This window comes from Empidonax traillii, unplaced genomic scaffold (genome assembly GCF_003031625.1).
Source record: "Empidonax traillii isolate 1590-97213 ecotype Southwest subspecies unplaced genomic scaffold, ASM303162v1 scaffold1119:size178550, whole genome shotgun sequence".
NCBI lineage: Eukaryota > Metazoa > Chordata > Aves > Passeriformes > Tyrannidae > Empidonax > Empidonax traillii.
The window spans coordinates 10,533-21,030 of record NW_020956312.1 but is presented as its reverse complement, the minus strand read 5'-3'; the positions used below and the strand labels follow the sequence as shown (position 1 = coordinate 21,030).

Below are 10,498 nucleotides of genomic sequence, written 5' to 3'. Positions count from 1 at the left end.
AAGGGCAATTAAGAATTAGGTTGGAAAAAAGTGGGTTGGGAAAAAAAGTAGTTTTTCAAAGTAGTCAACATAAAATCTATTCAGCCATTTTACATTTTCAAATCAAAAATTTCCTTTTATAAACACATGAATAAAGTTAATTCTGAAACGTATGACTTTTGGAAGAATCAGGTCTGTGAACATGATCTCTCTCAATTATTGCCTTTTTTTTTTTCCCCCAAAAAGCTTTAATAGGGACTGTCCAACTGTTTTGAAGAACAGAGAGGATGAGAATAACACACATTTCTCATTATCTAAAATAGTAAGAAATCAATTTTGAATAGTACAAGTACCAGAACAAGCAGGGCTAGGAAGCTGAAGTCTGTCAGCAGAGGAGAAAATGTTTTGAAAGTCCCAAGAAAACTGTTTAGCATTTGATAAAACAAAATGTCACATTACAGGACAGAGAAATCTCTCTTTCTAAAACCCGTGTGTAGAGATGACTGTCTCACAGCTCCAAACAGTCTAGCAAATGTAGAACCAATGCAACCAAAAATCCAGTTTGGACTTAAATACTCAAGCTCAGCTGTTCATGATGCTGTTAAATGTGGGCTGTTCTTTCAGGGCTGTAGATCTGCTCAAACCAGGAGCTTGTTCCTTCATTTTTCCATCTGCTCCTGACAAGTGGGAGAGGAGCTCTGAGCCTTCCCATTGTCATCCTGGTATGTGCAGCCAAAACTGCACAAAAAGAGCATTAACTCTGAGCTCCAGATTGAGATTTATCCACTGCCACTCCCTCACAGTGCCATCATCTCCACTGCTGGGACTGTTTCTCTTCCCCACCTCATTTTAAGAAAGCTGCGCAAATCACAGCTCTCTGCAGATCACTTACAAAATGACATCATTCCTCTCTGCACAAATTCCACAGCTCTTCCATGTTCCAAAACCGTTCTGATGGTTTGAATGGATCAGGAAGATAAAGGGACACACTAACAGAAAGTTGTAGCCCATTAAGTCCTTGGGATTTCCATGAAATTTAGGAGCTGGTGAGCAATGGTAGTGCTTTGTTGGAGTGCAGCAGTACAAAAGGCTCTATTAACAATAATAATACACTTTTACAGCATGTTTTATCCAACAGTCTCAGAGATCATTACAAACATTAATTGAGCCTAACTATAGCCTGCAATGAATTAGCATTATTATGCTAATTTTATGGATGGAAAGAGAAGAAGGCAGAGAGGTTAAATGATTCACTCAGGAACCCAGAACCACGTGCACAAGTGGGTTATCCCAACCAAGAATTGCTGACAGACAAATGCAAGCGAGATGTCAGACACAAACATTCTAAAAGGCTTCCAAAACCGTGACATCACTGCTCTGAGGAAGTGCTCCCCAGCAAGGGAATAGTGTTGCTGTGGGCTTACAGCAGGTAAACTTCTTTCGTTTATTCTTTTATTTTGAAATTCTCTCGGGACCTTTGCAAGACCATTCACAAGCACCAAGAATTTCTTACCAGGTATGTTGGTTTACTCAGATGCATACCTAAAAGTGGGAGGATATTTTAAATAATGGCCCTGAGGCCTGAATCAGTCATCTGTGTTACTCACATCAGTTATAACTTCCAAGAAGAGGACAGCACGACTGCATCCACTTTTCTTTAAAACATCAAACTGGATATAGAAAAGAGGGCAAAACAGTTAAAATAAGAAATTTTCTCTCCAAGTACCATTCCAGTCTCCTTCAGTATTTTCAGCTCTTAAAAAAAAAACCCAAATCAAACATTTAAAAGCTGTTTTGGACTCCTTTCCTTATTGAATATCCTGGAAAACACTCAATCTGGCACTCATTAAGCTTAGTCTGATTTAATATAGTTCGTAACAAGAGGTACAACAGGTGTATCTTTACCAAGCATCAGGAATTCTATTCCAGACAAAAATAACCCTTAGTCTTTCTTCCACCCTTTGTGCCACTCATCACTTGCTCCTTACTTACACTGAGTGTTTCGTGTGCCTCTTGGTTTTACTACCCTTTAGACTGCTTTTTCAATCATTCCTAATAGGCCCACGATATTTGGTAAATTCTGGAACTTTATAAGTTTCTAGAATACACAATCTTTATGCAAATGTATCTTGTTTGTCCCAAAACAAATACTTTTAATTAAGTCCTCATTAATGGCAGAAGAAAGCAAATGTTCTCTTATGAATATCCAACAATGAGTAATTAGTGAAATGTATTTTTCCTTTACAACATACTGAATAAAATCCTGATTATTACCATTTTCTCTCTTCATTAACCTTCTTAAAGGTTTCTTACCTGCTGATGTTGAAGATGCCTTTTATTTGCTGGGCAGTTCTGGCTTTATCAGTTTCTATGAAAACTTTCCCTTCTTCCTCATTGAATAAAAGTTAAATTAGCATAACATAGGAGCTGGACACTACAGACATAAGCAAACCCAGACTAATTATCTGCAGTACAAGATTATTCTCCCTTTCCAGCTAACCCCCATTTTATCCCTGTTAGCAATATGGTCAACAGTGAGAGCTGTCTCTTGGAGATGTCACTCAGTGCCTTAAGAATTTCCTCAGTTGACATTTCTGAACACTGCTGGTTCAGGTGTAGTAGTCATGATGTTACTTCCACGCTGGTTTTGACAGAAGAGGACATTTGGAAAGAACAATCAAAATGCTGGGCAGTAGAAAACCCCCAAAAAGCCAATCAGTACTAAACGGGCTCATCTTCAAACAACTGAGGGGGCAGAGCCAGGCTCAGAACACTTTGGTTTTGACTCTCTCCTCGTTCACTGTGAACTGAAAGTAAACCCTGTGACCAGCACCTTTGGGTCTAGATGAATATTTGTGCTGCTGTGTTTAAGAAAGGCCTAAATAACCCCAGCTCCACCTGCACTGCCAGTGGCAGGATGTAACTGCAGCAGCGCCTTCCTGCCTGAGCTGCTTTGGGCAGTGACACAAAGGAAGACACATCATCATTGCTCACCTCAGCCTAGGCCAGTCCCAGGAATTCCCAGGATCCCAGACAGACCCCTCACCTCGGTGATCTTCCAGACTTGCACAAACACTCGAGGCTGAGGCTGTGTCAGCCACTCTTCTCAACACAAGTTGCTTGTTCCCTCCTCAGGTACAGGGGTCAATCAGTTCTTCCAAGAATTAACTGCACGACTTTTCTTTGTTCTGGTTCTCTGCCTTGCTGCACAAACACTTGTGCTGGCACAAATACCTGTGGTGTGACTCCCTCTTTTGGGAGGCAGCTCCTGGAAGAACTAACACCACCTTCACTCTTCCTGCTCTCTCTTATCACAGTTTTGTAATTAGTTTAAACTGGTAGAAATAGGCACAGCTGAACTTAAGCAGAGCCTCTGGGCCTGTGGGCTGGGTGTGAGGGAGGCAAATAAAGTTTTATTAGTGCCATCAGGGCCTTGACAGTCCTACCCTTTCTTCTTCCTGGTGTCCTGTTCCTCCCACCCTCCTTCAGCCTTAGTGCTGGGAGGTTGCATGAGGAGTCAGACCACCTAAGTGCAAAAACTGTATTTTGGTAAGGTTATTTCTGGTTGTCTTGGTGAGCTTATTCACCTCCCCACACTGCTGTATGAACACCACAGCTGGGGCTGTGGGCACAGCTGGAACAGGTGGCTCAGGGTGGACAATCAGCAGATGGTGGCAGATGTGGCAGTGAGGGCCAAGTGGTGTCTGTGCCACTTGTGAAACCATACTCAGAGTCTTCTGGAATAGTACAGACACAGAATTTCACTCTGCAATTACCTCCTAATTTAAGAGCAGGTGTGTTACTGCAAGTGTCACCGCTCACAAACATCACTATAGAATGGGTTCTGTAAGTTAAGGTAATTTTTAAATGTACATAGCTCTACTGATGATCTACATGCAGCTGGACTAGACGGCTGTTGTGGGTCCCTAACAACTAAAATACTCTATTCTACACACACAGCTGTGGGTGTACTTGTATTTGCCTAAAAGTGCTCGCTGTCTCTAAGAGCAGCCTGGAGAAGAAACATTAAAATAAAGGAGAACCGGTCACAAGGAAGAAGAAAGGGAAAAGGAAACAATGTAAATTTTTTTTTTTTTAAGTCAGAGCTTGTTTTTTCTTTCCACCCTCCCTGTAATAACCCAGCAATGGAATGCAAATTAACATTCATGGGTTTTTTAAACAATAGCCTTTGTGTTCTGAACCACACTGACAAAGCAGAACAATCCAAGCAAAACATGATCACAAAATCTTTTGCCAGCAATGTGCTAGCCAGTTTTGTTGCAAACATCTGAAGCTGCAAGGGAATCCGTTTTGGAAAGTAATAAAGCAAGCGTAGCTTCTTTTTGCTCAGCTGAACATCTATTTATTTTTTTTCTCAAGCTGAATTTCAAACTGTGACATCACTGCAATTTCCATTAAGTCAGCATGGTGTCCTAGGCTCTAGGCCCAGGAAGCCAAGCTGAACATCTACCAGTAAAGGCAGAACTCACTTTCCAGGATTTTTGCACTTCTGAGGTCAGAGTGTGGCCCAAGAGGGGGGAGGATGCACTGCCACACAAGGCAAGCTTGAAGATAAGCTCCAAGGTGTGTCTGTGTACATCCTCTGAAACGATAACCATCAACAGCTGACAGCACTCTGAAATCCTCTGTGTAAATCAGAGAAGGTATCCTCTGCATTAACAGTGGAGAGTGTGTGAATATCATAACCAGCAGTAGGAATCACAAGCCAGTGAGGGGAAAAGGATCACCACAAGGACAGTTGGTTTCTACGTGTCTCTCTTCTCCACAGCACGTGGTTCTCAGCCATCCCTAGGCTGTGGTTCCTCACTGTGGGTAAGCAGGTTGGCTGCTGCTGCTGCAAAAGGGATCAGAGCAGCTGGACAAGTGCAGAGGAAGAGCAGGGACAAAACAGCATGTTGTGCATTACGCATTTAGAGCATAAAAACACAATAAAGCAAAAGGAGCAATTTTAGGACTCTCATAAGGGATAAAGGGGAAAAGTCGGAAATTATTAACAGCCCTCATGAGTTCTTGCCTACTTGGCAAGGATTCCACTGGCATTACCTCTTAATTTCAAAAGGAGGAGCTCTGTTGGAAAAAAAGGATTTGATGATTCTGGAATGTTCAGCATCTTGTTAAATATACCATGCTGAGTGTATTTGTTTGAAAAGGTCTGTGGTTGCCTTAGCTTGTGATCTCTAATCACCTTCCTATGATTAAACTGCATCAAATCTGGTATTATCTAAACGTTTATCAACTGGAATTTAACTGCAAACTTTGCCTTTCAAAGGAGCCGACATTAGCCTGGTTATAACAGCCACCATAAATCTGCATTAATGATCTACTCCCAGGGCTGGAACCCCAAAGAAGCCACAGAAAGGGAAAACTCAGAACTGCTTCCTGGTATACAGGACCTAAGACCCTGCCAGGGCAATAAGTGCCTGTGAACAAGACACTCAGAAGAGAGACACCCTCCATCACTCAACTTGTGTTACCAGAATTCTGTAGAGATGACAGTTTCCACCAGTGTTCGGGTTTCAGTTTGCAGTTATTCTAAATCTAGGCCTGCATTTGCAGTGCAGTTAAGTGATACTCAGACCAATTCGTGCTTGTTACTCCAGCCTTCACACGACAGCACTTTTTTCCATCTGTCAGCTCGGACTTTCCCCACCTCCCTGTAGCAGGACTCTTCTCATCTTCTCTCTCCTCCCCTGCTTCAACACTGTGCATAGCAGGGGGAAATATGAAAAGCAGCAGGATTTCAATTACAGCGGGAAAAAATATTAATAATTAAAAGCCACATATTCGTTGCTTTATTTTCTAATATGTGAATGAACGTTTAGCTCCCAATGCTAATATGGACCCTAGGGTATTATATAGTTTGTTCTCATATTTTCACACAGCATTCAGTGATGCTGAAATGTATCCATCTCTCCACGGCCTGTGTTCAGTAGGTGTCAGGGCACTCCTCAGAGTTTCCCTGGCAAAGTGGAGCTCGTAATCAGCTGGCTTTGGTTTTCAGTGCCTGTGCAAACTGTGCTATACTTGTGACAGCATTAATCTAAAATAAAGGCCAAGCTGCAAACAGCTTATCCGCTGCCTGATCGCAGAACAGACTGGCAAGTGGTTGTTGGGCTCCTACTTCCTCCTTTCTCTTGTACTTCAGTGGAGGATCTCATTGGCTCATCGAAACTCACTGCCAAACAAGCAGCCTTTTTCTCCTCCTTTTGCATCTGCAAAATTAGGACCGCATACACAAGGCCACCACTTTCAAATTTAAATGCCACAAGTTAAGCATGTGGATATGTAGTGGTCGATACAGTAACGCAGCAGTTACTGAAACTTTATACTGAAGCACGGTGCAACTTTTTTTTCCCCTCATCACAGCAGCAAGGGGCAGGATTTGGGATCCTGCTACTAGGAAGAGTATTAGCATTTATTTGAAAATAATTTTTAGCTTCAGAGATATGTATCAGTGCATCAGGGTATGCTTTACCCTGGAAGGTTAAAAGGCAGGTGAACACCAGACTCACTTCCCTTTAGTTTTATAATAATTTAACCACTGACAGTTCATTCATTTTATGAATGGGTCTCTTGGGGTTGACAATGCTGGAAGAATTTTCAACAAAAAATGAGCCTAGTTTTTCAGATTTCTATGTCTAGGTAGCTTGTCTAAAAATAAAACCTCAAAGATTTAATTAGCTTTACCTTGCTCCAAAAGGCATCCTCTAGACTTTCCAGGGCACACAGTGAATGTGGGGAAGCAAGAGGTAAAATAATACTCATGTCCTTCCCTGAAGTACATCACTTCCAGAGGTCCTAAAAGAACAATGTATCAGCATTGTTAGGGTCAAGAACTCATTGCTTTAAATAAATAAACAAAATTATTTTTGTGTTCCTACTTTTTGACATATTTCAGAATTCAACAGTAAAAGGGAAAAAAATTAACCAGAAAAAAAATAAATGGTAGCTTGCTAAAGTCTTAATAAAACTTAATTGCTCTAAATGTAATGAGTAAGGACAAAACAGTGTGCATATATTCAGATATTAAACACAGTTCCTAAACTTGGTTCTGCAGGTTGGTTTTGCATTTGGAAAGGCTGTCACTGGAACTTACTCTACTGCTGTTATTTTCCTATCTAGCAGTAGGTACCTTCAGATGGATTCCATCATATTCTCTATAATCATCACTTTTACTACAGCCCAGTGAAAGGAGGTTTTCATTGCTTTTAAAATAAATCCTGGTTTCGATCTCCTCTGGCAAACCTGCAGCATTCCCAGATGGCAGCTCATACTTTGTCTCCTGCCAGATCTTGTTTCATAGTGAGCTTCATAGTAGTGGGGTCATAATAACAAGGATCTGAAAATTGTTAAAGGAGTCCAACAGCACAACTTCCTTTAAGTTCCAGCCAGCATCATAAAACCCCTTTGTGCAGGACAGCCAAGGCTTTCTGCTTTATTTTACAGTGCTGGTGGTCATCACTGTTAGAAGGTGGAAGAGTTAGAGTTTGACATACAGGATCAGTCACTCAATAAACTAAACGGTGTCGACAGAATTTGCCATGTGGTGAGTAAGTGCCTGTTGAAAAACTTGGGTTTGCAGCTCTTTGTTTCTCTGACCATAAACTGCAGGTTTAAAACACAGTGCAAATAAGAAAAGAAGAAAAGCTGTAAACCAGTGTTTTCAGGGTGTCTTCCAACAGCTTGTTATCAGAAGTAGCAGAAGATGCAAATTCGGTTGCAGTCCATGAATAGTAATAGTTTTCCCAGCCTTTTTATTTGACTAATTTAAATGGCCATCATGTTTTTCTTCTCTGCAGAAGAGGCAGGAGCTAATTACAGTGACGATTATAAGAACTACAATTAAAACAATTCCAGCTGTTCTGACAAAAGTGGCTCCGGGCAAGGTTGGCCACGAGGTTCTGTTTTGAATATATCTTGAGGTCTTTCTTTTATAATAGCTTTGGGCTTAGTTATAATCCGAGCCCAGATGATGACTTGGTGTTCCACTGGGTGCACCGGTGGTAAATACTGCAATGACCAGCATATACACAGGATGCTGGTGAAGTTAAAGTTCTTCTGCCTCTTGCTCCTCGTACTCCAAAGATTATCCAGATCACTCCACTGTCAGCCATAGGCTCAGTACTGACAAGCTGGTTTCCAGGCTGCTTCTGAGAGTGTGGCTGTAAATTAAGCACTTTGTTAGAAATTGTTAGCCGTAGAATTTATGTGTTGCAGACTAAGCATTTTAAGAGCAGAGTGTTAGCCACAGAACTCCTGTGTTTTAGTAAGGTTGGAAGTTCTCAAGGGCAAGTTGATAATTTCTTGTGAAGATTCCTTACAGGCAAGAATTTTGATAAAACAGAGGCCGTTGCTTGCACCTGTGGGGAGACTGATAAAAGCGAGAAAGAAGACGAAACAGCCGAGACAAGAGTGGATTTAGGCCTTGAACCAGGGCCAGAAGGCAGGAAACTGCACCAGAACCAAGGAGTCAAGAGAAACACAAGCGATTCGAGGGGGGCCTGCTGTGGTGGAGAGTGGGGTGGGACACATGAGGTAATCCTTGAATCTGTAGTTAGAAAGTGGGATAAATTTATGAAACCCATGTGATTCAGGGTGCATCCTCTGGGATTTTTTCCAAAGCACCTGGAGCTTCAATAAAGGTGTGTACTTTTTGGCTTTCTGTACCCAAAATGAGTTGAGGGAGTTCATTCTCTGACTTTTCAGCATCAGGAGCACAGTGGCCTCATTCTTATTACAGCTAAGAGCAGCCTGTGCTTGGTTTTTAGGGAAAAATAAGCCATAACACAGGCCCTGCACGTAGTTTCTGACTTGACAAAGTGGCAGAGCAAGATTTTCCATAATTCACCTGCAGTTTTCTTCTTCAAGAATCCTTCTGAACACAGACAGACACGTATGGGGCAGAGTCAGCGTCTCCTTCCTGACCCTGCACAGCTCACAAAAGTGACACACAGTCTCCATAGTCTCCTGTGGGCACTCGGAGAAGAGAGAAGCATTTAAAACATTGACACACGCTGCAAAAAGTCTGGGGGAAAACAGAGAGTGTGGGAAGTTTGTTTTGGTGATTGTATCAGGTCAGACATGGCATATGTACCGGCTTCTCACAAAGAAGAGAAACATTGACGCTGTTCTTTTATTGAAGCCAAGGGGAAGGCAGTGGCCAGTGACTGCAGCTTCCCTCCCAGGGGGCTGAGTCACCCCTTCCTGTCACCCTCTTAACACTGAGGCATCACTTCAGTCGCAGCTCCAGAGCTGCAGGCTGCTCCACACAGCACAGCTTCTGTTTTTACTGGAGCCCTGTGCAGCCACACAGCTTCAGTTCAGCGCTGGCAATACTGGAGGCTGGAACTATTTCTAAAAGGCACTGCATTGTCACAAATCAGCCTCCTGGTCTAATCTGGTTAGCAAATGGTGCATTCAGCTCCTTCATCCATAAATATATATATGTGTGTGTATATCTACATTTATATATATATATATACACAGCAGGCACTCAGCCTTCCATTTGTTGTGTAGAACGATGAACTCATTGCAAGTATGCACTAAATAAGCAGAAAACGGCTCTTATTTTTGTTGGATTACTCAGAATACACGTGGTGGAATTAAACCACTGACCCCTGTGGTTGTCAGGAGCCCCAGAAAGTCAGCTTTGTATGTGCATAAATAAGGAATGCTGAGCTTAGTCATTCATCTATCAGTTGGTCATTTCCTATGGATGGGCAAAAGAAAACAGTGGTTAAAGGGTCTTCTCTGCAGTTGAGATCTGTGTGCTGGTTTAGATACCCTGCAGGCATGGGGCCTGTTTACCCACAACACACAGAAATCTTCATCTGGCAGATTTTCCAATATTGCAAACGCCTAAAGAATGTTAACACTGACTTTGATAGGAAATGAAATCTGTTTGTGCATCAGCATTGTTTATACACAAAGTTAAAGCTTCATTTTAAAAGCACCACAGACTTCATTTGGAGTTTTTAATTAGACTATCTATAAAAGTAAAACTCTCTCATTTTGGGACTTATGCAAAATAACAAAGTAGGCCTGAGATGGAAGTGTGGGCATTGATGCTGAATGCTTTCCAGTTTGTGTTGTGGTTTTATTCACACTCACGAGAGAGAATGGTTTTAGCTATAGATAAAATATTTAGGAGACAGGACACATTCAAAAGTATTTTGGTTTTGTACCAATGATCTATTCCCAAATTTAAGAAACATCATTTGGAGAAGGTTCACAATACAAATGGAGTATAGGAATATGGTGAACTTAAATTATGAGAATGATGAACTAAATATAATTCAGAGGTAGGAAAACTGTATAAGTCTGAACTTACTGAGGCAATATTTAAAGGCACATATGACTCAAATCTTAGGGAGCAGATTGGCTGAAGAACATTAAGAGTAATTTTCAAATAAATCTTGCAGAGTTTAAGTATGAAAGTGTCTTTCTCAGTAATAGTTTTTCTTACTACTGAGATAAACAATCTGGGGTATTCCCACTC

At 41.5% G+C, this 10,498-nt stretch overlaps 1 long non-coding RNA gene across 1 annotated transcript in view; it reads right to left on the bottom strand.

Moving 5' to 3' along the window:
• Positions 1-627: 627 nt before the first annotated feature.
• Positions 628-10,498, bottom strand: part of LOC114068742 — an 11,763-nt gene continuing 1,892 nt past the window's right edge. The window contains exons 3-4 of the long non-coding RNA XR_003573658.1: positions 1,587-1,649; positions 628-656 (exon numbers count right to left, since the gene is read on the bottom strand). This is a non-coding gene — a long non-coding RNA (uncharacterized LOC114068742). The remainder of the gene's footprint in view (positions 657-1,586; positions 1,650-10,498) is intronic.